Source organism: Poeciliopsis prolifica, unplaced genomic scaffold (genome assembly GCF_027474105.1).
Source record: "Poeciliopsis prolifica strain line A6 unplaced genomic scaffold, Auburn_PproV2 SCAFFOLD041, whole genome shotgun sequence".
NCBI classification, from domain to species: domain Eukaryota; kingdom Metazoa; phylum Chordata; class Actinopteri; order Cyprinodontiformes; family Poeciliidae; genus Poeciliopsis; species Poeciliopsis prolifica.
This window is the reverse complement of record NW_026562416.1, coordinates 356,592-382,996: the sequence shown is the minus strand read 5'-3', so window position 1 is coordinate 382,996 and position 26,405 is coordinate 356,592. Positions and strand designations below refer to the sequence as shown.

Here is a 26,405-nt window from a genome sequence, read left to right as displayed (position 1 = left end):
AATCATCTGAATCATGTGAATCAGGTGAATCATCTGAATCATGTGAATCATCTGAATCATGTGAATCAGGTGAATCATGTGAATCATCTGAATCATGTGAATCAGGTGAATCATATGAATCATGTGAATCAGGTGAATAATCTGAATCATGTGAATCATCTGAATCAGGTGAATCATGTGAATCAGGTGAATATTGTGAATCATGTGAATCAGGTGAATCATCTGAATCATGTGAATCATCTGAATCATGTGAATCAGGTGAGTCATGTGAATCAGGTGAATCATGTGAATCATCTGAATCATGTGAATCAGGTGAATCATGTGAATCGTGTGAATCATGTGAATCAGGTGAATCATGTCAGTCATGTGAATCATGTTCATGTGAATCATGTCACTCATGTGAATCATGTGAATTATCTGAATCATGTGAATCCTGTGAATCATCTTAATCATATGAATCATGTGAATCATCTCAATCATGTGAATCATCTGAATCAGGTGAATCAGGTGAAACAGGTGAATCATGTGAAACAGGTGAAACAGGTGAATCAGGTGAGTCATGTGAATCATGTGAATCAGGTGAATCATGTGAATCAGGTGAGTCAGGGGAATCGTGTGAATCATGCGAATCAGGTGAATTATGTGAATCATGTCAGTCATGTGAATAATGTGAATCATGTGAATCAGGTGCATCATGTGAATCAGGTGAATCAGTTGAATCGTGTGAATCAGGTGAATAATGTGAATCAGGTGAATCAGGTGAATCATGTGAATAATGTGAATCAGGTGAGTCATGTGAATCAGGTGAATCGTGTGAATCAGGTGAATCATGTGAATCGTGAATCATGTGAATCAGGTGAATCGTGTGAATCAGGTGAATCGTGTGAATCAGGTGAATCATGTGAATCATGTGAATCAGGTGAATCATGTAAATCAGGTGAATCGTGTGAATCAGGTGAATAATGTGAATCATGTGAATTAGGTGAATCAGGTGAATCAGTTGAATTGTGTGAATCATGTGAATCAGGTGAATAATGTGAATCTGGTGAATCAGGTGAATAATGTGAATCAGGTGAATCATGTGAATTATGTGAGTCATGTGAATCATGTGAATCATCTGAATCATGTGAATCAGGTGAATCATGTGAATCAGGTGAGTCATGTGAATCATCTGAATCATGTGAATCGTGTGAATCAGGTGAATCGTGAATCATGTGAATCTGGTGAATCAGGTGAATCATGTCAGTCATCTGAATCATGTGAATCATGTCAGTCATGTGAATCATGTAACTCATGTGAATCATGTGAATCCTGTGAATCATATGAATCATGTGAATCATCTGAATCATGTGAATCAGGTGAATCATCTGAATCATGTGAATCATCTGAATCATATGAATCATCTGAATCATGTGAATCAGGTGAATCATCTTAATCATGTGAATCAGGTGAATCATCTGAATCATGTGAATCGGGTGAGTCATGTGAATCAGGTGAATCGTCAATCATGTGAATCATGTGAATCATCTGAATCATCTGAATCAGGTGAATCATGTGAATCATCTGAATCATGTTAATCATGTGAATCAGGTGAATCATCTGAATCATGTGAATCATCTTAACCATGTGAATCAGGTGAGTTATGTGAATCAGGTGAATCATGTGAATCAGGTGAATCAGGTGAGTCATGTGAATCAGGTGAATCATGTGAATCAGTTGAATAATGTGAGTCATGTGAATCAGGTGAGTGATGTGAATCAGGTGAATCATGTGAATCATCTGAATCAGGTGAATCAGGTGAATCATGTGAATCATGTGAATCACATGAATCATGTGAATCATCTGAATCATGTGAATCAGGTGAATCATGTGAATCATGTGAATCGTGTGAATCATGTGAATCTGGTGAATAATGTGAATCAGGTGAATCATGTCAGTCATGTGAATCATGTCACTCATGTGAATCATGTGAATTATCTGAATCATGTGAATCCTGTGAATCATCTTAATCATATGAATCATGTGAATCATCTGAATCATGTGAATCGTGAATCATCTGAATCATTTGAATCATGTGAATCATCTGAATCATGTGAATCAGGTGAATCATCTGAATCAGGTGAGTCATGTGAATCATCTGAATCATGTGAATCATCTGAATCAGGTGAATCAGGTGAGTCATGTGAATCAGGTGAGTCATGTGAATCAGGTGAGTCATGTGAATCAGGTGAGTCATGTGAATCAGGTGAATCATGTGAGTCATGTGAATCAGGTGAATCATGTGAATCAGGTGAATCATGTGAGTCATGTGAATCAGGTGAATCATGTGAATCAGGTGAGTCATGTGAATCATCTGAATCATGTGAATCATCTGAATCAGGTGAATCAGGTGAATAATGTGAATCAGGTGAATCATGTGAATCAGGTGAGTCATGTGAATCAGGTGAGTCATGTGAATCAGGTGAATCATGTGAATCAGGTGAGTCATGTGAATCAGGTGAATCATGTGAATCAGGTGAATCGCGTGATTCACAGGAGGTCACTGACTGCATGAGCCGAATATGGAGGACATGGATGAGCTCACGGAGTGCAAAACACTTTACATCAACTTCAGTGTTACTCTGTCATCCCTACTTATTGGTCAAGGGTTTAGAAAATGGATGGAAGGAAAGAAAGAAGCAATTTCCCCAGGGATCAATAAAGTATATCTCATCTGTCTTCTGTCATGTAGCTACATGTCCTAGCTAACACTTGTAATGTACTTATGTCAGAACTAGGTGAGAGCTCATTCTCAGCTTGTGGCATGTTTATTGTCATTGTAGCAACTCCGTAGCAACTGCCTACCAAGATGGCTGTCTGTTACAAAGTTCCCAGAATTTATACGTTTTAAAATCCTTCAGGCTGCTGCAGATTCTGCTCCACATTTGCTCCTCAGTGGTTGATGGTTGAGTATTTTCTCAGTTTTCATCCTGCTCCTCATCCTCTGCTCTGTGACCCTCTGTGCCCTTCAGATAAGCCTTACGTTCATCACCTTGGCAGCACATGCAGGTGGACTTTCAGGATGTCTGGAGGCCGCAGGGGGAAGCCAGTTCCACTCCCACCTGAGTATTTAGACAGTCTGACTAAGCAGATCTGCCAGCAACTTGAATGTGGAACAGTTCATACTGTGAAGAAAACCACGGCACCTGCCAAAAGCAAGTGCTTCCAGGACTGTTTGCTCCGGGACTGGCGTCTGCAGAAATGCTTACAGATGTTGACGGCAGGATGCATCGTGGCCACGGAAGTGATCTGTGGTGAGACTGTCCTGATTCTGCAAGAACATCATAAATTTGTGTTTGAAATGATTTTAAAATGAGGAGGATTGAGTGGTGAGATAGCAGCTCTAACTTTAGAGCTCCTCAACTGTTTCAACAGCATCAACACGGTTTCAATTCATAGACTAAATAAGAAACAAAGCCACCAGGGCCTGAAGAGCACGGTGGGGGAGGTATGATGATTTGGGCCTGTTTAGTCTGCAGTCATTGAGTCTAAGTTGAAGAATTCAGAGCAGATTAAGTTCGATAAGACAGAGGAAACCTGGACGGTCCCGGCACCTTTAAAAACCGTCTGCAGCTACAGACGTGAAGGTTGTGAAGGGAAAGCGCATGACGGAGTGTTTGAAGGTGGAGCAGTGCTTTCTGCAGCCATGAGCCTCTGGAACCACCTGCTAACAATGAAACTTCCTGTGTTAACATCCTGGTCATTTGTCTTCAGGTCATCACTCTGTCCGGCTGAAGGGACATGGGGACCAGTGTGCTGGGCGGGTGGAGGTATGGAAGGACGGGACGTGGGCACGGTGTGTGACGACAGATTTGACCTGAGAGAAGCCAACGTGGTTTGCTCCCAGCTGGGCTGTGGCGGCGCTCTCAGGGTAACCGGTCAGAACGGATTGTTCCCTCCAGGGAGCGGACCGATCCACCTGGACGAGCTGAACTGCACCGGGAACGAGCAGAACCTGTGGTTCTGTCCGGGTGTCCAGGAAAAGTCTGACTGCGGACACAAAGAGGATGCTGGTGTGGTGTGTTCAGGTCAGTCGGATGGAGTTCACCCTGCGACCCATGGATCGCTGGTTCGATTTCCGTTCTACAAGCCTTGTTTGTATCGTTGGGTGAGACTAGTGTTGGTCAGAAAAGCTGATGGTGCAAAATTTCTGCCTTGCTCCTGTCAAGCAGCCCAGGGTAACTGTAGCTTCACCCCAGTATCCACTATCACCAGCATGTGAACTGAAGCCTAAGCTATGCAGGTCAGCTTGAAACTTTTCTCTTCCTGTTTTTTCTGCAGAATCCAAGGTGTTGTTTAAAGGAACTACACCAGGTATGACTGAGTTGTTGTATTTTTAGAATTATCAGCCGAGTTTTGAATCTTTTAATGTATTTCATGTTGTCTGTTGCTCCAGCTCTTCCGTCACCCGTTGATTCTCCAGAACATCTCAGCATATCATGGCTCTATAGTCTAGTGGGGTTTTTTGCCATCCTGGTAATGTTCCTCTGCTGCTATTACTGCAGACAGGATGGTAGGTCCTCACCTGATAAACATCTGAATCTGTAGCAAATCTACCATTTCTGCAGTGAATTCAGCTTTACAGTTTGTTCTAACGTTGTTTGTAAAGATGAGCGAGGTGAGGAGAAGAGAGCAGACGCTGGTCTGAAGAACCAGAAGATTGAAAATGTGTGGACCATGAGGTGGAAATCCTGAAGATGGACCAAACCTTGAAGAAACAGCGACTTCAAAATCCTGATTATTGGTTTAGACCACAAGTAATAAAAGGGATACATATTTATCACAAGTAGTCTAATTTGAAAGTAATTAATAAAAAACTGTAAAAGATTTTGCATCATCATCCAGGGCATCAACCTGCTTGTTCAAGATGATGATGATGTAGGATTTTCTGTCTAATCAAGCTTTACTTATTTACACTCAACCACCAGGCTTAGCAAGTTTTCTGGGGGAAAACTTGCTAAGCCTGGTGGTGTGTGTGATGGATGATGATGTTGATAATGATGATGTATGGTTATTGGGGTTTACCCTGGTGAACAAGAGGCTAGACTCACTCCATGTACGAGTGGGTGTGACGGGTTCTGGCTGTGTGTGCTTATGCACCAAGCAACAATCGACTTTGTCATCGTTTCATCGGATCTGCGGCTGTATGTCTTGGACACTCAGGGGAAGAGAGGTGTGGAGCTGTCCACTGACCACTTCCTGGTGGTGATTGGCTCCAGTGGTGGGGGAGGACGCTGGTCAGACCTGGCTGGCTCAAACATGCTGTGAGGGTCTGCTGGGAATATCTGGCGGAGTCTCCTGTGAGATGGAGCTTTTATTCCCATCTCCGGCAGAACTTTGCACACGTCCCGGGGGAGGTGGGAGACATTGAGTCTGAGGGGACCATGTTCCGTGCCTCCATTGTGTCGAGGCAGCTTATCGGAGCTGTGGCTGCAAGGTTGTCGGTGCCTGTCACAGTGGCAACCCTCGAACCCGTTGGTCGAAGCCTTTGGTGAGGGATGCTGTCAGCTGAAGAAGGAATCCTATTGGGCCTTTTTGGCCTGTGGGACCCCAGAAGCAGCTGATGGTACCAGCGGGGAAGCGGCATACAACTTAAATAGTTGCTGAGGCAAAAACTTGTGAGGATTTTGGAGAGGCCATGGAGAAAGATTTCCTCATGGCTTCAAGGCGATTCTGGTCCACCATCCAGCATCTCGGGAGGGGGAAGCAGTACTGCTGACCTTATGAGCCGGTGGGCAGAATATTTCAAAGACCTCCTCAATCCCACCAACATGCCTTCCATTGAGGAAGCTGAGCATGGGGACTCTGGGTCGGGTCTCTAATCTCTGGGGACGAGGAGGTTAAAAAGCTCCTCGATGGCAGGGCCGTGGGGGTGGATCAAATTTGCCCAGAGTTCCTCAAGGCTCTGGATGTTGTAGGGTTGTGTTGGCTGATGTGACTCTACAACATTGCATGGTTATTGGGGGCAGCTCCCCTGGATTCGCAGACCAGGATTGGGGTCTCCCTGTTCAAAAGGAGGGACCAGAGGATGTGCAGGGTGGTCTCACTCTTAAGCCTCCCTGGCAAGGTCTATTCAGGGGTCCTGGAGAAGAGGGTCTGTCTGATAGTCGAGCCTCGGATTCAGGAAGACCAGTGTGGTTCTGGTTCTGGTCGTGGAACAGTGGACCAGCTCTACACCCTCAGCAGGGTCCTGGAGGGTTCTGGGAGTTCGCCCAACCGGTCCACATGTATTTTGTGGACTTGGAGAAGACTGTGTCCCTGCGGGGGGTTCTCCGGGAGTCTGGGGTACCGGGTCCTTTGATACGGGCTGTCAGGTCCCGGGATGACCGATGTCACTAACACCATCACTAACACGCCATCACTAACACCATCACTAACACGCCACCACTAACACGCCATCACTAACACCATCACTAACACGCCATCACTAACACCATCACTAACACGCCATCACTAACACCATCACTAACACGCCACCACTAACACGCCATCACTAACACGCCACCACTAACACGCCATCACTAACACGCCACCACTAACACGCCATCACTAACACCATCACTAACACGCCACCACTAACACGCCATCACTAACACGCCACCACTAACACGCCATCACTAACACCATCACTAACACGCCATCACTAACACGCCACCACTAACACGCCATCACTAACACCATCACTAACACACCATCACTAACACCATCACTAACACACCATCACTAACACGCCATCACTAACACCATCACTAACACGCCATCACTAACACGCCACCACTAACACGCCATCACTAACACGCCACCACTAACACGCCATCACTAACACGCCACCACTAACACACCATCACTAACACGCCATCACTAACACGCCACCACTAACACGCCATCACTAACACCATCACTAACACGCCATCACTAACACGCCATCACTAACACCATCACTAACACGCCATCACTAACACGCCACCACACACACCATCACTAACACGCCATCACTAACACGCCATCACTAACACGCCATCACTAACACCATCACTAACACACCATCACTAACACGCCACCACTAACACGCCATCACTAACACCATCACTAACACGCCATCACTAACACACCATCACTAACACCATCACTAACACGCCATCACTAACACGCCATCACTAACACCATCACTAACACGCCATCACTAACACGCCATCACTAACACCATCACTAACACGCCACCACTAACACGCCACCACTAACACGCCATCACTAACACCATCACTAACACCATCACTAACACGCCATCACTAACACGCCATCACTAACACCATCACTAACACGCCATCACTAACACGCCATCACTAACACCATCACTAACACGCCACCACTAACACGCCACCACTAACACACCATCACTAACACCATCACTAACACGCCACCACTAACACGCCACCACTAACACCATCACTAACACGCCATCACTAACACGCCATCACTAACACCATCACTAACACGCCATCACTAACACGCCATCACTAACACCATCACTAACACCATCACTAACACACCACCACTAACACGCCACCACTAACACGCCATCACTAACGCCATCACTAACACCATCACTAACACCATCACTAACACGCCATCACTAACACGCCATCACTAACACGCCATCACTAACACGCCATCACTAACACCATCACTAACACCATCACTAACACGCCACCACTAACACGCCATCACTAACACCATCACTAACACGCCACCACTAACACACCATCACTAACACCATCACTAACACGCCATCACTAACACGCCATCACTAACACGCCATCACTAACACGCCATCACTAACACCATCACTAACACCATCACTAACACGCCACCACTAACACGCCATCACTAACACGCCACCACTAACACGCCACCACTAACACGCCATCACTAACACACCATCACTAACACCATCACTAACACGCCATCACTAACACCATCACTAACACGCCACCACTAACACGCCATCACTAACACCATCACTAACACGCCATCACTAACACGCCATCACTAACACACCACCACTAACACGCCATCACTAACACGCCACCACTAACACGCCACCACTAACACGCCATCACTACACACCACCACTAACACACCATCACTAACACACCATCACTAACACACCACCACTAACACGCCATCACTAACACGCCACCACTAACACGCCACCACTAACACGCCACCACTAACACGCCACCACTAACACGCCATCACTAACACGCCATCACTAACACCATCACTAACACGCCATCACTAACACGCCATCACTAACACACCACCACTAACACGCCACCACTAACACGCCACCACTAACACGCCACCACTAACACGCCATCACTAACACGCCACCACTAACACGCCACCACTAACACACCATCACTAACACGCCACCACTAACACGCCACCACTAACACGCCATCACTAACACGCCATCACTAACACCATCACTAACACGCCATCACTAACACGCCATCACTAACACACCATCACTAACACACCATCACTAACACGCCACCACTAACACGCCATCACTAACACGCCATCACTAACACCACCACTAACACGCCATCACTAACACGCCATCACTAACACCATCACTAACACGCCATCACTAACACCACCACTAACACACCATCACTAACACGCCACCACTAACACGCCACCACTAACACGCCATCACTAACACGCCACCACTAACACGCCACCACTAACACGCCACCACTAACACGCCACCACTAACACGCCACCACTAACACACCATCACTAACACGCCACCACTAACACGCCACCACTAACACGCCATCACTAACACGCCATCACTAACACACCACCACTAACACGCCATCACTAACACGCCACCACTAACACGCCACCACTAACACGCCATCACTAACACACCACCACTAACACGCCATCACTAACACGCCACCACTAACACGCCATCACTAACACGCCATCACTAACACGCCATCACTAACACGCCATCACTAACACACCACCACTAACACGCCATCACTAACACGCCACCACTAACACGCCACCACTAACACGCCATCACTAACACACCACCACTAACACGCCATCACTAACACGCCACCACTAACACGCCATCACTAACACGCCACACACTGCAGGATGATGGAAGTTTGTCGTAAAGGGGAAAAAGGGTGACCTTACCCTCCCGCCCCGGGCCGCAGCAAAATTGCAAAGTCTTGTCCGGTCCGCTGTAACGAAAAGGTTGGGAGGTTGGGGACCACTGGACTAGGTCATCAAATGAGTTTGTCAACTTTGTTACCTGTAGGGATTTTTAATGTCCAGCAGGTGTCAGTATTCAGTGACACAGTATCAATACAGTTTTGGTTTGGGTCAAAAGGTTTTGTGACGTGTCAATTACCCATCAGTGATCACTACTTTTTATGGTCGATCTTAGACTTCACTTAAGACAGTACATCTATTACATCTATTAACTTCTGTTCACTGGATTCTGATTGCACCCAAACATTTCACTGCAGAGCCAAACTGTTTAAATGTTTCAAAAATAAAAAGATATTCACTGAATCAAAGACTTCTGGAAATCCAGAACAAGACAAAACCACCATGGTTAATTAACTGGGGAGGCTCAACCAGATCCAGAACCAGTTAGTATTAGTTCATCTACCGTTCAGAAGAGCAGATTCAACTAAAATATATCTGATAAATGTACTTTTAATGGAACTGCTAGAACTTTAGTGAACATTTTACCATCTATCCTGAGAGTCTGATTGGTCTGGGATTATTCAGATCATTTCATGTATCCAGGTTTTAGTATTATTGCAATGACATCCTGCTCCATATCGTCAGGTTCTGTTTGCTTAACGCGTCCCAAAGCTGCACCAAACAACATTTCTGTTTTCTCCAAACAATCATACCAGCTATAATCCAAATGTAGCATCAGGGCTCCATCTGATGCTACACTTTTCAAAACAGAGTCAAATTGTTCGACACGGAAATTTTCTTCACAAATGTTTCCAAGTGTTTTATCAGAGGTGGGAATAACATTTCTGATTTGTTTAGGTTTGATGCTTTTATTGTGAAAGGTAAACTTCCGGTGTAACTGTTGACACAAAGGCAGCTTAACGGCAACAAAAGAGCGAGGAGAAGTTGGAGCTAAAATGTTTGGTGTTGCTCGCAGCCCGTTTTCTAGAAGCACACGGTATGGCGGAGATGTTAGGAAGTGATTAATTTCATGCTAACATGTTATTGTTGAAGCAGCAACTTAACGGCTGCTCACGGTGTTTAGCTTCTCACGGTGAAACCGGCGATTATCGGCACGATTCCGATTCCAAGTGACAATATTGATCCCAGAGACATTGATATTCATCCTCAGTGTTGTGGCGACTTCATTCTGCTGCCAATGATTCTATTGTCATGTCCAGCTGTTTCTGAGAGCAGAAGAAGAGACTTGGAGCCCCGGATGTTTCACTTCCTGCTGCGATGCAGAGTTCAGTCTGACAAGAAGAAGAAGAAGAAGAGGTTGATGTGGAGGAGCATCTCCTGGCTGTGACAGCAAAATGAAGCTGCTTCAGCTGCTCTGCTTCCTCCAGCTGAGCTGGCTCTGTCCAGGTAAAGCTCACATCACCTGCTGAGAGGAGGCAGCAGGACTGCAGCTGCTATCTGCAACATCCACATCTTACTTTGAGCTTCTGTTTTATTCAGGCTCAAATTTCCTCCCAATATCTTATTTCTGTCCAGCTAAACCTCACATCACGTGCTGAGCTGATAAAGGAACATATCATACAAAATCCACCGTTTTAGCCCATAAATATTGTTTTTGCACTTTGAGTGTCTAAGTGTGAACATTGTGTTCTCTGCTGGTGCTGCAAACATTTCTTAATATTCTGGGTTATATTTGTCAGTCTGGTCATGTTTCTCTGTTGCCTGCAACCTTTTCTGGTCTATGACGTCATCACTCGCTGAACAAGGTCGTGACCTCCAGATAATCAGAATCGCCATTTGTTCCCTGGCGGTGATTTTGTAGTCCAAGTTCAGTTGTGCTGAGGATGCAGGTCAGCGAGTCGAACCGTTCAGTAATGCGTGGATTAACGCTCAGAGGCCGCAGAGCCTCTTCTGGTTCTGTCGCTTTTCTCGGGATGTTCCCACACCAGAGGGGAAAGTCCGCTTTTGGAGGCCTGAGTGTTTCAGGAACCTCCTCCAGGATATCAGGAGGGATTTTCTGAAAACTTGGTCTGATTGAGGGTCACTTCCTTCTCTATGGAAACGAGGCACAGCGAAGCGCTAAGCTGCTAATGGCGCTACAGTGACAGCAAAGCTAGTTTTAGACATGACATCCTGGCCTCCTGTTAGCGCTGTGTGCTAGCTGCTAGCTGCCTCCTGGAGGATACAGCTGTTCTGCATGCTTTGGACAGAATGATCAGTTTTTGCTGTTTTTGTCTCGGGGAACAAAAATGACCCAAATGCATTGGGTGACGTCCTTGACGTTCCGTTAGCTAACTCCTTCATTATGTCGAGGCTTCGTTTAATACAACACAGCACTGCCATTGTGGCAGCATTAATATTTGAGTAGCTGTCCGACATGCATGGGCTGCAGTTCAACATCATATTGTAGGTAGTTGGTGTGGATGCAGAGGGAGGAAATCCAGTCACACCATCACTGCCATGTGTTCATGTGAATGTGCGGTTCTGTGGGTTCTGCAGGTTCTGTAGGTTCTGCAGGTTCTGTAGGTTCTGTAGGTTCTGCAGGTTCTGCAGGTTCTGTAGGTTCTGCAGGTTCTGTAGGTTCTGCAGGTTCTGTAGGTTCTGCAGGTTCTGTGGGTTCTGTAGGTTCTGCAGGTTCTGTAGGTTCTGCAGGTTCTGTAGGTTCTGCAGGTTCTGTGGGTTCTGCAGGTTCTGTAGGTTCTGCAGGTTCTGCAGGTTCTGGCTCAGACTCTGGCTCCAACATGTAGAAAGTTTCTCTGCCAGTAGATAATCGCTGCTACTAAACTACAGAAATGGCCAAAGTGGAACCTGGAGGGTGAAAATGTCTCCTTGACATTTATAAACGGAGTTTCTGTAAAACGCCTCAGAACAGGAGAAACGAGGAATTCAGACTGAAGCATTGCAGTTCTACTGTCCACAGACCAGAAGTCAATGATTTACATGGGGAAAGATGGTCACTTTGAAAAAGCAAGAGAAGTGCTTTCTTTTATCTCGTTGGTGACAAAACTAGTTTGAGCTTCAATGTTTAAACATTTTTTATTCAGCATCACTTTTCCAGTTTTTCCTTCCAGGATTTTATTTCTCTTGACGTTTGCTCAATTTAAAAATTAAAATATAAATATATTTGAAGGTGGAGTTTCCCTCCATCAACAGCAAACTGAAAGCAATGAATCTCCCAGTCTGTGTGTTTTAAATCCATAATCCTGCTCTACATATTCTGTGTGTTTCTGCAGCTTGTTGCTTGACAATGCTGCTCTTAAATGAAAAACTAAACTCCCTTTATTCCTCATTTCAGCCGTCCTTGATGCTTCCACTCCAGCTCCTGGGGTCCAAGTGGCACCTGAAGTCCTGGACGGTGAGTAAGACGTTGATCTGCAGCCTTTCGTCCTGACAGAGACCCAAACTCGTCCTGCAGTTCTGGTGCCGGTGGCTCGGCCCGCATCAGGCAGGCGCAGCACCTTGCAGTGCGATGCTGCGGCGGTGGCGGTGGGGTGACCTGCTGAGGAAGTGCGTCTGGGTGCTGCAGCAGCTGCAGCGCTCCCACGCAGGCTGGCATCAAACACGCTGCAGTTTCTGAGACAAACAGCCTCAGATGCTCCATGAACCCGCAGAATCACAGGAAGGGAAACGCAGCCTACAGGACAGGAAGCAGAATCGCTCTCTGACTAGCAAACATAGACGCTCTGTCACATGAAAGCAGGGCCTAATGTTAGTTCAGTTTTCACCTCTGATCACAATGTCTTCCTGCATCGTTTCCATTGCTTTGTCTTTGAGGTCACGCCCTTTAACGGCCTCTAATGGCCTTTAATAACCTTTAATGGCCTTTAATGACATTTAATGACCTTTAACAACCTCTAATGGCCTTTAATGGACTTTAACAACCTCTAATGGCCTTTAATGACCTTTAACAACCTCTAATGGCCTTTAATGGACTTTAACGACCTTTAATGACCTTTAATGACCTTTAACGACCTTTAATGGCCTTTAATGACCTTTAACAACCTCCAATGGCCTTTAATGACCTTTAATGGACTTTAATGACCTTTAATGGCCTTTAATGACCTTTAACGGCCTTTAATGACATTTAATGACCTTTAACAACCTCTAATGGCCTTTAATGGACTTTAACGACCTTTAATGACCTTTAATGGACTTTAACAACCTTTAATGGCCTTTAATGACCTTTAACAACCTCTAATGGCCTTTAAGGACCTTTAATGGCCTTTTAGATCATTTCTGGGTTCAACCCACATACTAACTCATTCAGCTGTGATGGCGCCAGTGTGTTCGGCACCCCGTCCGACTCGCTCTCTCTACTTTGTTGTTTTTTTTGCTCTATTTGTAAATTTGTGCTTTTTCGGCTCTGGTGCCTTGGTTGTTTACGACCGTCAGGCACTTCTGGACATTGGAAGTGCGGTGGATCTACGGTTTGGCTACGGTTCGGGTCCGAGAGACCGAGGCTTCCAGTTCCTCACTGACATCCCTAACGAGCTGCTGAGATGTCCACATCTGATTCCGGAAAGGCATTTCCGTCGAAGACGTGGTAAACGTGGAGGACTGGCTGTGAGGATCAAAGCCTATTTGGCACTTCTTCGCCGTCGAGGCGACTCTCCTCCACTTGGATGGCGTCCTCGTTCTCTGAATGTAGGACGCCGCTGGATTCGTCCCGTTGTTCCGGGGATCTGCAACTCTCGAATGGACGCGGTGGAGTTTTTCTATCATCGACGGTCTCGGGATCAAAAGAGGAATGTGGATTTTGGAAACCTCAAGCAATTGGATTACGTCTCGTCTTCAACTTGTGCAGTTGCACCATCAACCATCTGCTTGGCTTTGCTTAATGCTAGGTCTCTAGCTAACAAGACCTTCATGCTACACGACCTGTTTACTTCTCGGGATCTGGATTTTTTATTCATCACTGAAACTTGGTTACAAGAAGGTCAGTTGTTCCCGTTTTCTGAACTTCTACCTCAGAACTGTGCTTTTATAAATACCCCCAGGTTGACTGGCAAAGGTGGAGGCCTGGCTACAATTTTTAAATCCAGTTTCCACTGTCAACAATCATCCATCAATTCATTTTCCAGTTTTGAGCTCCAAGTGTTTGAAGTGAAATTAACTGAACCAATCTGTGTGTGGTGGTCTACCGACCACCGAGGTTCAACAAGGACTTTATTCATGAATTCTCCGAATTTTTGGCATGGATTATTTTAGAACATGATCATATTTTAATTGTAGGTGATTTTAATATACATGTATGCTGTCCAGATAAACCTCTGGTGAAGGACTTTTTGGACTTGATTGATTCATTCCATTTGACACAATCTGTGGTTGGGCCAACGCACTTAAAGGGACATACTTTGGATTTGGTCTTATCACATGGACTTTGTATCCACAGAAGATGAAATATTAACAGAAAATAGAATGGGCAAATGATCAGAAATGAAGGTCTGAAAAATTTCAGTAATGTCCAAACAAACAATAGTAAAGTCCGACTTTCTCGTACTATAAATTCTGAAACTGCTCTTCAGCTAAATGCAGTCATTGTTAATACTGCGTTCCCTACTGATAGCGATCTGGATGTTGAAGCTCTTATTTAAATTTTACCAACACATGCTTAAATGCTCTAAATACGGTAGCTCCCTTGAAAACTATAAAAACTACCAAAAAGAAACGTTTGGAGCCGTGGCTCAATGAAAGCACTCGTGCACTCAGACGGGAATGTAGGCGTGCTGAGAGGAGGTGGAAAAAAGATTAATTGCAGGTTTCGTTTGAAATTTTAAAAGAGTGTTTATTTAATTATCAGAATAATGTTAAATTAGCAAATCTAAATATTTCATTAATCTTGTAGCTTTGAATAAGCATAGGCCTCAAGTCCTTTTTAGTGTTCTGGATAGGATTGTTAATCCTTTGACTACATCTGGCCCTTTAGCCTCTGTTGAACTTTGTGAGGCTTTCTCTAAGTTCTTCTCTGAAAAAATTGTAGCTCTTAGAGGCTCAAATACCCGAGTAGCTTTAGATTCCCATGAAATGCCGCAATACACAGCTATTCTGGAGCATTTTCAACCAGTTTCTTTAGAAGAACTGACTTCAGTTATTAAACATCTGCAGCCATCAAATTATCCTTTGGATTGTCTTCCTACTCGTTTGATAAAAGACGTTTTTCTTACTTCTAGCCTATATATCCTAATGGTGATAAATGCCTCATTGCAGTCAGGTTGTGTCCCATCAATACTTAAACATGCTGTGGTTAAACCCCTTAAAAACCCCAATCTGGACTCAAGTGTACTAGCAAATTTTAGGCCCATTTCTAAACTCCCTTTTTTATCTAAGGTCCTTGAAAAATTGGTTTATATTCAGCTTGAATTCTATCTAAAAATCAATAATGTAACTGAGAAATTCCAGTCTGGGTTTAAAGTTGCTCATAGCACTGAAACAGCTTTGCTTTGAGTTTATAATGACCTTCTTTTAACAGTTGATTCAGGCAATGTTGCGGTTTTATTACTTTTAGATCTGAGCGCTGCATTTGACACTGTTGATCATCAGATTCTCTTAAACAGATTAAAACATTGTGTTGGCCTGAGAGGCCCAGTATTTGAATGGTTCAAATCTTATTAGAAAACAGAATTTTCACAGTTAATCTTGACCAATGCTATTCTGGGCCAAACCTTTAAAGTATGGCGTCCCCCAAGGCTCAATTTTAGGTCCCATTTTGTTCATTTTATATTTATTACCTCTAGGTCAGATTTTTCATAAATTTAACGTTTCCTTTCATTGCTTTGCAGATGACGTCCAGATTTATATGCCCCTTAAACTAAAAAATGGAAATAATGAATCTCTTCAGCTATTGACAGATTGTTTGGCTGAAGTTAAATCTTGGATGGGACAAAACTTTCTTCACCTAAACCAAAGAAAAACTCAAGTTATATTATTTGGCCAAAGTCTTTACACCACAAATCCAGATCAATTCTGGGTTCTTTGGCTCAATTTTGTGAGACCTCAGTTAGGAATCTTGGCTTTACTTTGTGATAGCTGTTTAAAGTTCGATAAACAAGTTAGTTCTGTCGTTAAATCTAGTTTTTATCACCTACGGATTTTAGCAAAAATCTAATCTTATTTTTTTTTAAGGACTTTGAAGGACTGATCCATGCCTTCATTACCACTCGTCTGGATTATTGTAATTCTTTATATAGTGGCATGTTTAAATCACAGATTCATCGACTTCAAATGATCCAGAATGCAGCGGCACGGCTTCTTACAGGAACCAGGAAACACGACCATATAAGGCCTATGCGGGTCAATTTACACTGGCTGCCTGTTATGTATAGAATAGATTTTAAGATTCTTTTATTAACTTATAAAGTTTTAAATGGGTTAGCTCCCCCTTATCTTCAGGACCTTTTAAACTTCAGTCTGTGTCCAGAACCCTCAGATCAAACAATCAGCTTTTACTTCCAGTCCCTCGGACCGACTAAGGAAAGGAGATCGGGCTTTTTCTGTTGTTGCTCCAAATTTATGGAACAATTTGCCTTTTCAGATTAGATCTGCTAGCAGCCTGGATCATTTTAAATCGCTTCTCAAAACTTATTTTTATTTGTTGGCTTTTAACTGAAGCAATTTTTGATATTCTGGTTTTATCTATTTGTGTTACTGTAGTTCCTGTGCAGCACTTTGGTGCAGCTTTATACCTGTTTTAAAGTGCTATATAAATAAATTTGACATTGACATTAATGACCTTTAATGACCTTTAATGACCTTCAACAACCTTTAGTGACCTTTAATGACCTTTAACAACCTCTAATGGCCTTTAATGGACTTTTTTGGCCTTTAATGACCTTTAATTTAACATCATTACCTGTTTATCCTGCTACGCTGATGACGCTCTGCTCTGTGTGTCTAAAATCCTTCAGGCTGCTGCAGATTCTGCTCCACATTTGCTCCTCAGTGGTTGATGGTTGAGTATTTTCTCAGTTTTCATCCTGCTCCTCATCCTCTGCTCTGTGACCCTCTGTGCCCTCAGACGACCCTTACGTTCATCACCTCGGCAGCACATGCAGGTGGACTTTCAGGATGCCTGGAAACAGGAGTGGGGAGGCGGTTCCACTCCCACCGGATTTTTCAGACACTGTGGCTGAGTGGATCTGCCAGGACCTTAAGTGTGGAAGAATTTATACTGTGAAGAAAATTGTCGCTCCTCTCGACAGCAAGTGCTTCCAGGACTGTAGGTACGAGGACCACCATCTACGGAACTGCTTGGAGATGTTTACGACAGGATGCAACGTTACCACAGAAGTGGTTTGTGGTGAGACTTCTTGATTCTCCAAGAAAAGACTTTTATGTTTGAAACTCTTTTAAAATGAGGAATATTCAGTGGTGCGGCTGCACCTTTATGACATGAAACCATATTGATCTAGTAACGGCTAAGGAGCTCCACAGTCTGCAGTCCCCTGTCTTCCTGTTAACATCCTGGTCATTTTGTCTTCAGGTCATCACTCTGTCCGGCTGAAGGGACATGGGGACCAGTGTGCTGGGCGGGTGGAGGTATGGAAGGACGGGACGTGGGCACGGTGTGTGACGACAGATTTGACCTGAGAGAAGCCAACGTGGTTTGCTCCCAGCTGGGCTGTGGCGGCGCTCTCAGGGTAACCGGTCAGAACGGATTGTTCCCTCCAGGGAGCGGACCGATCCACCTGGACGAGCTGAACTGCACCGGAACGAGCAGAACCTGTGGTTCTGTCCGGGTGTCCAGGAAAAGTCTGACTGCGGACACAAAGAGGATGCTGGTGTGGTGTGTTCAGGTCAGTCGGATGGAGTTCACCCTGCGACCATGGATCGCTGGTTCGATTTCCGTTCTACAAGCCTTGTTTGTATCGTTGGGTGAGACTAGTGTTGGTCAGAAAAGCTGATGGTGCAAAATTTCTGCCTTGCTCCTGTCAAGCAGCCCCAGGGTAACTGTAGCTTCACCCCAGTATCCACTATCACCAGCATGTGAACTGAAGCCTAAGCTATGCAGGTCAGCTTGAAACTTTTCTCTTCCTGTTTTTTCTGCAGAATCCAAGGTGTTGTTTAAAGGAACTACACCAGGTATGACTGAGTTGTTTGTAGTTTTAGAATTATCAGCCGAGTTTTGAATCTTTTAATATATTTCATGTTGTCTGTTGCTCCAGCTCTTCCGTCACCCGTTGATTCTCCAGAACATCTCGCCATCATATTGCTGTCAGTTCTCGTGGTTGTTTTTGCCATCCTCAACATATTTCTCTGCTGCTATTTCTTCAAACGGCTCGGTAGGTCCTCACCTGATAAACATCTGAATCTGTAGCAAATCTACCATTTCTGCAGTGAATTCAGCTTTACAGTTTGTTCTAACGTTGTTTGTAAAGATGAGCGAGGTGAGGAGAAGAGAGCAGACGCTGGTCTGAAGAACCAGAAGATTGAAAATGTGTGGACCATGAGGTGGAAATCCTGAAGATGGACCAAACCTTGAAGAAACCGCGACATCAAAATCCTGATTATTGGTTTAGACCACAAGTAATAAAAGGGATACATATTTATCACAAGTAGTCTAATTTGAAAGTAATTAATAAAAAACTGTAAAAGATTTTGCATCATCATCCAGGGCATCAACCTGCTTGTTCAAGATGATGATGATGTAGGATTTTCTGTCTAATCAGTCTGGTGGGCTACCAAGCTTTACTTATTTACACTCAACCATCAGGCTTAGCAAGTTTTCCCCCAGAAAACTGTGTGGGGGTTCTCCGGGAGTCTGGGGTACCGGGTCCTTTGATACGGGCTGTCAGGTCCCGGGATGACCGATGTCAGAGCCTGGTCCGCATTGCCAGCAATAAGTCGGGCTCGTTCCCGGTGAGGGTTGGACTCTGCCAGGGCTGCCCTTTGTCACCGATTCTGTTCATTACTTTCATGGACAGAATCTGTAGAGCAGCCGAGGTGATGAGGGGATCCGATTTGGTGACCTTAGGATCCATCTCTGCTTTTTGCGGATGATGTGGTCCTGTTGGCTCCATCGGGTCGTGACCTGCAGGTTTCACTGGAGCGGTTTGCAGCTCGGTGTGAAGCGGCCGGGATGAGGATCAGTCTGAGGCCATGGTCTTTAGCCATGGTCTTTAGCCATGGTCTTTAGCCATGGTCTTTAGCCAGGGTCTTTAGCCATGGTCTTTAGCCATGGTCTTTAGCCATGGTCTTTAGCCATGGTCTTTAGCCATGGTCTTTAGCCATGGTCTTTAGCCAGGGTCTTTAGCCAGGGTCTTTAGCCAGGGTCTTTAGCCATGGTTTTTAGCCATGGTCTTTAGCCATGGTCTTTAGTCATGGTCTTTAGCCAGGGTCTTTAGTCATGGTTTTTAGCCATGGTCTTTAGTCATGGTCTTTAGCCATGGTCTTTAGCCATGGTCTTTAGCCATGGTCTTTAGTCATGGTCTTTAGCCATGGTCTTTAGCCATGGTCTTTAGCCATGGTCTTTAGTCATGGTCTTTAGCCAGGGTCTTTAGCCATGGTCTTTAGCCATGGTCTTTAGCCATGGTCTTTAGTCATGGTCTTTAGCCAGGGTCTTTAGTCATGGTTTTTAGCCATGGTCTTTAGTCATGGTCTTTAGCCATGGTCTTTAGCCATGGTCTTTAGCCATGGTCTTTAGCCATGGTCTTTAGCCATGGTCTTTAGCCAGGGTCTTTAGCCAGGGTCTTTAGCCAGGGTCTTTAGCTGGAAAAGGGTAGAGTGTCTTCTCCGGGTCAAGGGGGATGTCCTTCCCCAAGTGGAGGAGTTCAAGTATCTCGGGATCTTGTTCATGAACGAAGGAAGAAGGGAAAGGGAGATCAACAGGTGGATTGGTGCAGCGTCCGCCGTGAAGTGGGCGCTGTACCGGCCCGTCGTGGTGAAGGAGCGCTGAGTCAAAAATCGAAGCTCTCAATTTACCGGTCGATCTACGTTCCTTCCCTCATCTATGGTCATGAGCTTTGGATCATGACCGAAAGAACGAGATCGCGGATACAAGCAGCCGAAATGGGTTTTCTCCAGAGGATGGCTGCACTCTCCCTTAGAGAGAGAAGCTCGGTCATCCTGGAGGGACTCAGAGGAGAGCCGCTTCTCCTCCACATCATGAGGAGCCAGTTGATGCTCGGGCATCTGGTCAGGATGCCTCCTGGACGCCTCCCTGGTGAGGTGTTCTGCACACGTCCCACCGGGAGGAGGAAGACCCAGGACACGCTGGAGGGACGATGTCTCTGAGCTGGCCTGGGAACGCCTTGGGATTCCCCTGGAAGAGCTGGAAGAAATGGGAAGTCTGGGCCTCCCTTCTGAAGCTGCTGACCCTGCGACCCGACCCGGATAAGCAGAAGATGATGGATGGATGGAGGGATGATGAGGAGGAGTGATGATGGTGATGGTCCAGGAAGCTCTGGATTGTGATGAATGGTTGAAGAGTCCTGAGGAACACGGTGGCGTTCTTCAAGTCTTCTCTTCAAGCTGATTTTCCTCATTGGCTTTTAGCTCATCTTGGGAATGCTGTGGATTCACAGGAGGAGGAGACGAGGAGCCAGAGGTCAAGGGTCAGACATCCTGAATGGTTTTATTTTGGTCACCATGAAGTTCATCTGTTAGGTGGCTGACAGATGAATCCTTGCTGCAGTTCGGAGCGCGCTCAATTGGGGGTCGTTGACGTTCTCCCTGTGAGAACATCAGGATGTGTTGAAAGGGAAAACCTGAGCAGTTCAGCTGGGCCAGTAGGGGGCGCAGCTGGGAGAGCAAAACCAGGCAGGTGGAAGAAGAGCAATGAGAGGTGAACCCGTCTGACCCGACCCGCTGTCTTCTGCAGGTTCTGAAGAGGATGATCAAGTGCTGCTCCATGATGAACTGCCACACACAGGTCAAAGGTCACTGTTGTTCAGCACTGTCAGATGGAATCTGTTTCTTGCCTCCTGGTGCAGAGCTGATGCTCACAGTGACAAATTTGAAGCTTAAAGCAGCAAAATGTTTTACATCTGAAAGGGAGAAATCTTTTTCCTCCTACCAGCTGCTGTGGAAACAGTTTCAGTCTCTTAGTGGGAGTCAGGCCCTCTGGTGTTAATCCACACATAAAATCTCATCCTGTCAGATTAACAGCACATATCTGACAGAAACATGAATGCTTGGAGGAAAACCTGTCAGGAGTTAAACGTGTAATAGAGACGGTTTTCCTCTCCCTCTGTGCCTGACCTCACATACTGAGTTTTGGTGGAACATTAAATCCCTGCTTTCACCACTGAAGGCGTTTCTCCCAGAGAGGAAACGGTTTTTCCTGAAAAGCTCAGCCAAAGGTGGGAAAAGCTTTGAACGCAGCAGATGTGAAATGAGCAAGTGTTTCCCTTTACTTGTCCTCTACTTGATAAATATCAGTCAGCAAACAGCCAGAAGTGAAATGACCAATAGACCCTTGTTTCAAGAAACCAAAGGAAGATTGTGACTGAAATAAGTGGCTTGTAGAGGCGTGTGTGATTGGAGGGTGTCGGGTTCATTTACATATTCTCTCACATGCTGGAGAAAAGGAGGAATGCAACTTTACATTTTACACTCAGAGCAGAGAACGGGGCAAAGAAGTCTTCTCCATGTCAACCTTCCCAACCTGCAGCACTCTTCTGCATTTTTTATTTTATTGGAATTTTAGCAGTTTAGACAAACAGCTTGAACATTTAGTAAAGTATGACATCAGTAGTGTTAGTGCTGTTGAGGTCAGAATGAAATACTAACAAAATGCCTCACCATCCTAACCCAACCTGCCACATATTCCACACATCATCTTGATATTGAGATATTAGACTGAACAGGTTAGTTTACACATTGTGGGTTAGTTTACACATTGTGGGTTAGTTTACACATTGTGGGTTAGTTTACACATTGTGGGTTAGTTTACACGCTGTGGGTTAGTTTACACATTGTGGGTTAGTTTACACATTGTGGGTTAGTTTACACATTGTGGGTTAGTTTACACGCTGTGGGTTAGTTTACAGGCTGTGGGTTAGTTTACACATTGTGGGTTAGTTTACACATTGTGGGTTAGTTTACACATTGTGGGTTAGTTTACATGCTGTGGGTTAGTTTACATGCTGTGGGTTAGTTTACACATTGTGGGTTAGTTTACAGGCTGTGGGTTAGTTTACAGATTGTGGGTTAGTTTACTAGCTGTGGGTTAGTTTACATGCTGTGGGTTAGTTTACAAACTGTGGGTTAGTTTACAGGCTGTGGGTTAGTTTACACATTGTGGGTTAGTTTACACACTGTGGGTTAGTTTACTTGCTGTGGGTTAGTTTACACACTGTGGGTTAGTTTACAGGCTGTGGGTTAGTTTACACATTGTTGGTTAGTTTACAGGCTGTGGGTTAGTTTACACACTGTGGGTTAGTTTACAAGCTGTGGGTTAGTTTACAGGCTGTGGGTTAGTTTACAAGCTGTGGGTTAGTTTACTTGCTGTGGGTTAGTTACAGTTTATGTGGGTTTAGCTGTGGGTTAGTTTACATGCTGTGGGTTAGTTTACAAGCTGTGGGTTAGTTTACATGCTGTGGGTTAGTTTACAGGCTGTGGGTTAGTTTACAGATTGTGGGTTAGTTTACTAGCTGTGGGTTAGTTTACATGCTGTGGGTTAGTTTACACATTGTGGGTTAGTTTACATGCTGTGGGTTAGTTTACATGCTGTGGGTTAGTTTACACATTGTGGGTTAGTTTACATGTTGTGGGTTAGTTTACACATTGTGGGTTAGTTTACAGGCTGTGGGTTAGTTTACATGCTGTGGGTTAGTTTACACACTGTGGGTTAGTTTACAGGTTGGGTTAGTTTACACATTGTGGGTTAGTTTACATGTTGTGGGTTAGTTTACACATTGTGGGTTAGTTTACATGCTGTGGGTTAGTTTACATGCTGTGGATTAGTTTACAGGCTGTGGGTTAGTTTACATGCTGTGGGTTAGTTTACACACTGTGGGTTAGTTTACAAGCTGTGGGTTAGTTTACATGCTGTGGGTTAGTTTACACATTGTGGGTTAGTTTACAGGTTGTGGGTTAGTTTACACATTGTGGGTTAGTTTACAGGCTGTGGGTTAGTTTACACACTGTGGGTTAGTTTACAGGCTGTGGGTTAGTTTACACACTGTGGGTTAGTTTATAGGCTGTGGGTTAGTTTACCTGCTGTGGGTTAGTTTACACGCTGTGGGTTAGTTTACCTGCTGTGGGTTAGTTTACACATTGTGGGTTAGTTTACATGCTGTGGGTTAGTTTACACATTGTGGGTTAGTTTACACATTGTGGGTTAGTTTACACATTGTGGGTTAGTTTACATGCTGTGGGTTAGTTTACACGCTGTGGGTTAGTTTACCTGCTGTGGGTTAGTTTACACATTGTGGGTTAGTTTACATGCTGTGGGTTAGTTTACACATTGTGGGTTAGTTTACATGCTGTGGGTTAGTTTACCTGCTGTGGGTTAGTTTACACACTGTGGGTTAGTTTACCTGCTGTGGGTTAGTTTACACGCTGTGGGTTAGTTTACACATGTGGGTTAGTTTACAGGCTGTGGGTTAGTTTACAGATTGTGGGTTAGTTTACTAGCTGTGGGTTAGTTTACATGCTGTGGGTTAGTTTACAAACTGTGGGTTAGTTTACAGGCTGTGGGTTAGTTTACACACTGTGGGTTAGTTTACAGGCTGTGGGTTAGTTTACACACTGTGGGTTAGTTTACAAGCTGTGGGTTAGTTTACACACTGTGGGTTAGTTTACAGGCTGTGGGTTAGTTTACACACTGTGGGTTAGTTTACAGGCTGTGGGTTAGTTTACATGCTGTGGGTTAGTTTACATGCTGTGGGTTAGTTTACACATTGTGGGTTAGTTTACAGGTTGTGGGTTAGTTTACACATTGTGGGTTAGTTTACAGGCTGTGGGTTAGTTTACACACTGTGGGTTAGTTTACAGGCTGTGGGTTAGTTTACACACTGTGGGTTAGTTTATAGGCTGTGGGTTAGTTTACACGCTGTGGGTTAGTTTACTTGCTGTGGGTTAGTTTACTTGCTGTGGGTTAGTTTACACGCTGTGGGTTAGTTTACCTGCTGTGGGTTAGTTTACACGCTGTGGGTTAGTTTACCTGCTGTGGGTTAGTTTACACGCTGTGGGTTAGTTTACCTGCTGTGGGTTAGTTTACACGCTGTGGGTTAGTTTACCTGCTGTGGGTTAGTTTACACACTGTGGGTTAGTTTACATGCTGTGGGTTAGTTTACACATTGTGGGTTAGTTTACATGCTGTGGGTTAGTTTACCTGCTGTGGGTTAGTTTACCTGCTGTGGGTTAGTTTACCTGCTGTGGGTTAGTTTACACACTGTGGGTTAGTTTACTTGCTGTGGGTTAGTTTACACACTGTGGGTTAGTTTACTTGCTGTGGGTTAGTTTACACATTGTGGGTTAGTTTACAGGCTGTGGGTTAGTTTACACACTGTGGGTTAGTTTACAGGCTGTGGGTTAGTTTACATGCTGTGGGTTAGTTTACATGCTGTGGGTTAGTTTACACATTGTGGGTTAGTTTACAGGTTGTGGGTTAGTTTACACATTGTGGGTTAGTTTACAGGCTGTGGGTTAGTTTACACACTGTGGGTTAGTTTACAGGCTGTGGGTTAGTTTACACACTGTGGGTTAGTTTATAGGCTGTGGGTTAGTTTACTTGCTGTGGGTTAGTTTACTTGCTGTGGGTTAGTTTACACGCTGTGGGTTAGTTTACCTGCTGTGGGTTAGTTTACATGCTGTGGGTTAGTTTACCTGCTGTGGGTTAGTTTACACGCTGTGGGTTAGTTTACCTGCTGTGGGTTAGTTTACACGCTGTGGGTTAGTTTACATGCTGTGGGTTAGTTTACACATTGTGGGTTAGTTTACACATTGTGGGTTAGTTTACATGCTGTGGGTTAGTTTACATGCTGTGGGTTAGTTTACATGCTGTGGGTTAGTTTACATGCTGTGGGTTAGTTTACCTGCTGTGGGTTAGTTTACACATTGTGGGTTAGTTTACACACTGTGGGTTAGTTTACTTGCTGTGGGTTAGTTTACACACTGTGGGTTAGTTTACACATTGTGGGTTAGTTTACATGCTGTGGGTTAGTTTACACATTGTGGGTTAGTTTACAGGCTGTGGGTTAGTTTACTTGCTGTGGGTTAGTTTACACGCTGTGGGTTAGTTTACAGGCTGTGGGTTAGTTTACCTGCTGTGGGTTAGTTTACACATTGTGGGTTAGTTTACATGCTGTGGGTTAGTTTACATGCTGTGGGTTAGTTTACACATTGTGGGTTAGTTTACCTGCTGTGGGTTAGTTTACACATTGTGGGTTAGTTTACCTGCTGTGGGTTAGTTTACACGCTGTGGGTTAGTTCAGGTCAGCTGATATCTGCGCCCCATTCGAAACGCTCATCACTTCCTGCAGGCATCTCACACAAAGCACACATTCCAGAAACAGACATAGAATCTTAGTTCTAAAATATAATCAGTATTTATATAGGTTATTAATTTAATCCTATCACTTGATTTGGCATGTGTTGAATTTCTCTTTCAGTTTTTATTTTGAAAGAGAAATGTTGTCTGTCTGCATTTCTTCCTGAACTGAAAACTTTATTTATTTCACCCTCACTGAGTTGTTCTTTATCGTCAGGCAATCGTCTGGATTGCCTGTTCAGCAATCTCTTATTTTGGCCACTAATCAATTGCCAACAAGAGCAACAAGAGGATCATCAGGGGGATACAGGTCCAGTCTGCTCAGTCCATCTACAACTGCATTCATGGGATCCACTGATCCTGGAGTCGGTCCTGACCAGAGAAAATACCTTGCAGTACCTGCTAATAAGACATGGGGGGGCACTTATTTATTTCAATTAAAGGTGTCTCAGGTTTGGACCTTGAGGAACTCCTGAACTAACCCTAACAGCATGAAAGCAGAAAGCACATTTTGCTGGTGTTGTTGGGTTTTTCCTCCACTGGTTCACGGCGTGCAGCTGTCGGGACGAGTCCACAGAAATGTAGTGAAAGCCGTCCACAGCGGCTCTGACTGCCTCAGAACGGAAAGTTTGACTCAGTTGTAAAACAGGAAATGAATTAAATGTTTTTAAACTTTTATTTCTGCAAATGTTCC

General features: G+C 44.6%; 1 pseudogene; it reads left to right on the top strand.

Annotated features, from left to right (window-relative positions):
• The window catches only part of LOC129375823 (antigen WC1.1-like), a 46,519-nt pseudogene that overhangs the window by 11,629 nt on the left and 8,485 nt on the right, over window positions 1-26,405 (top strand).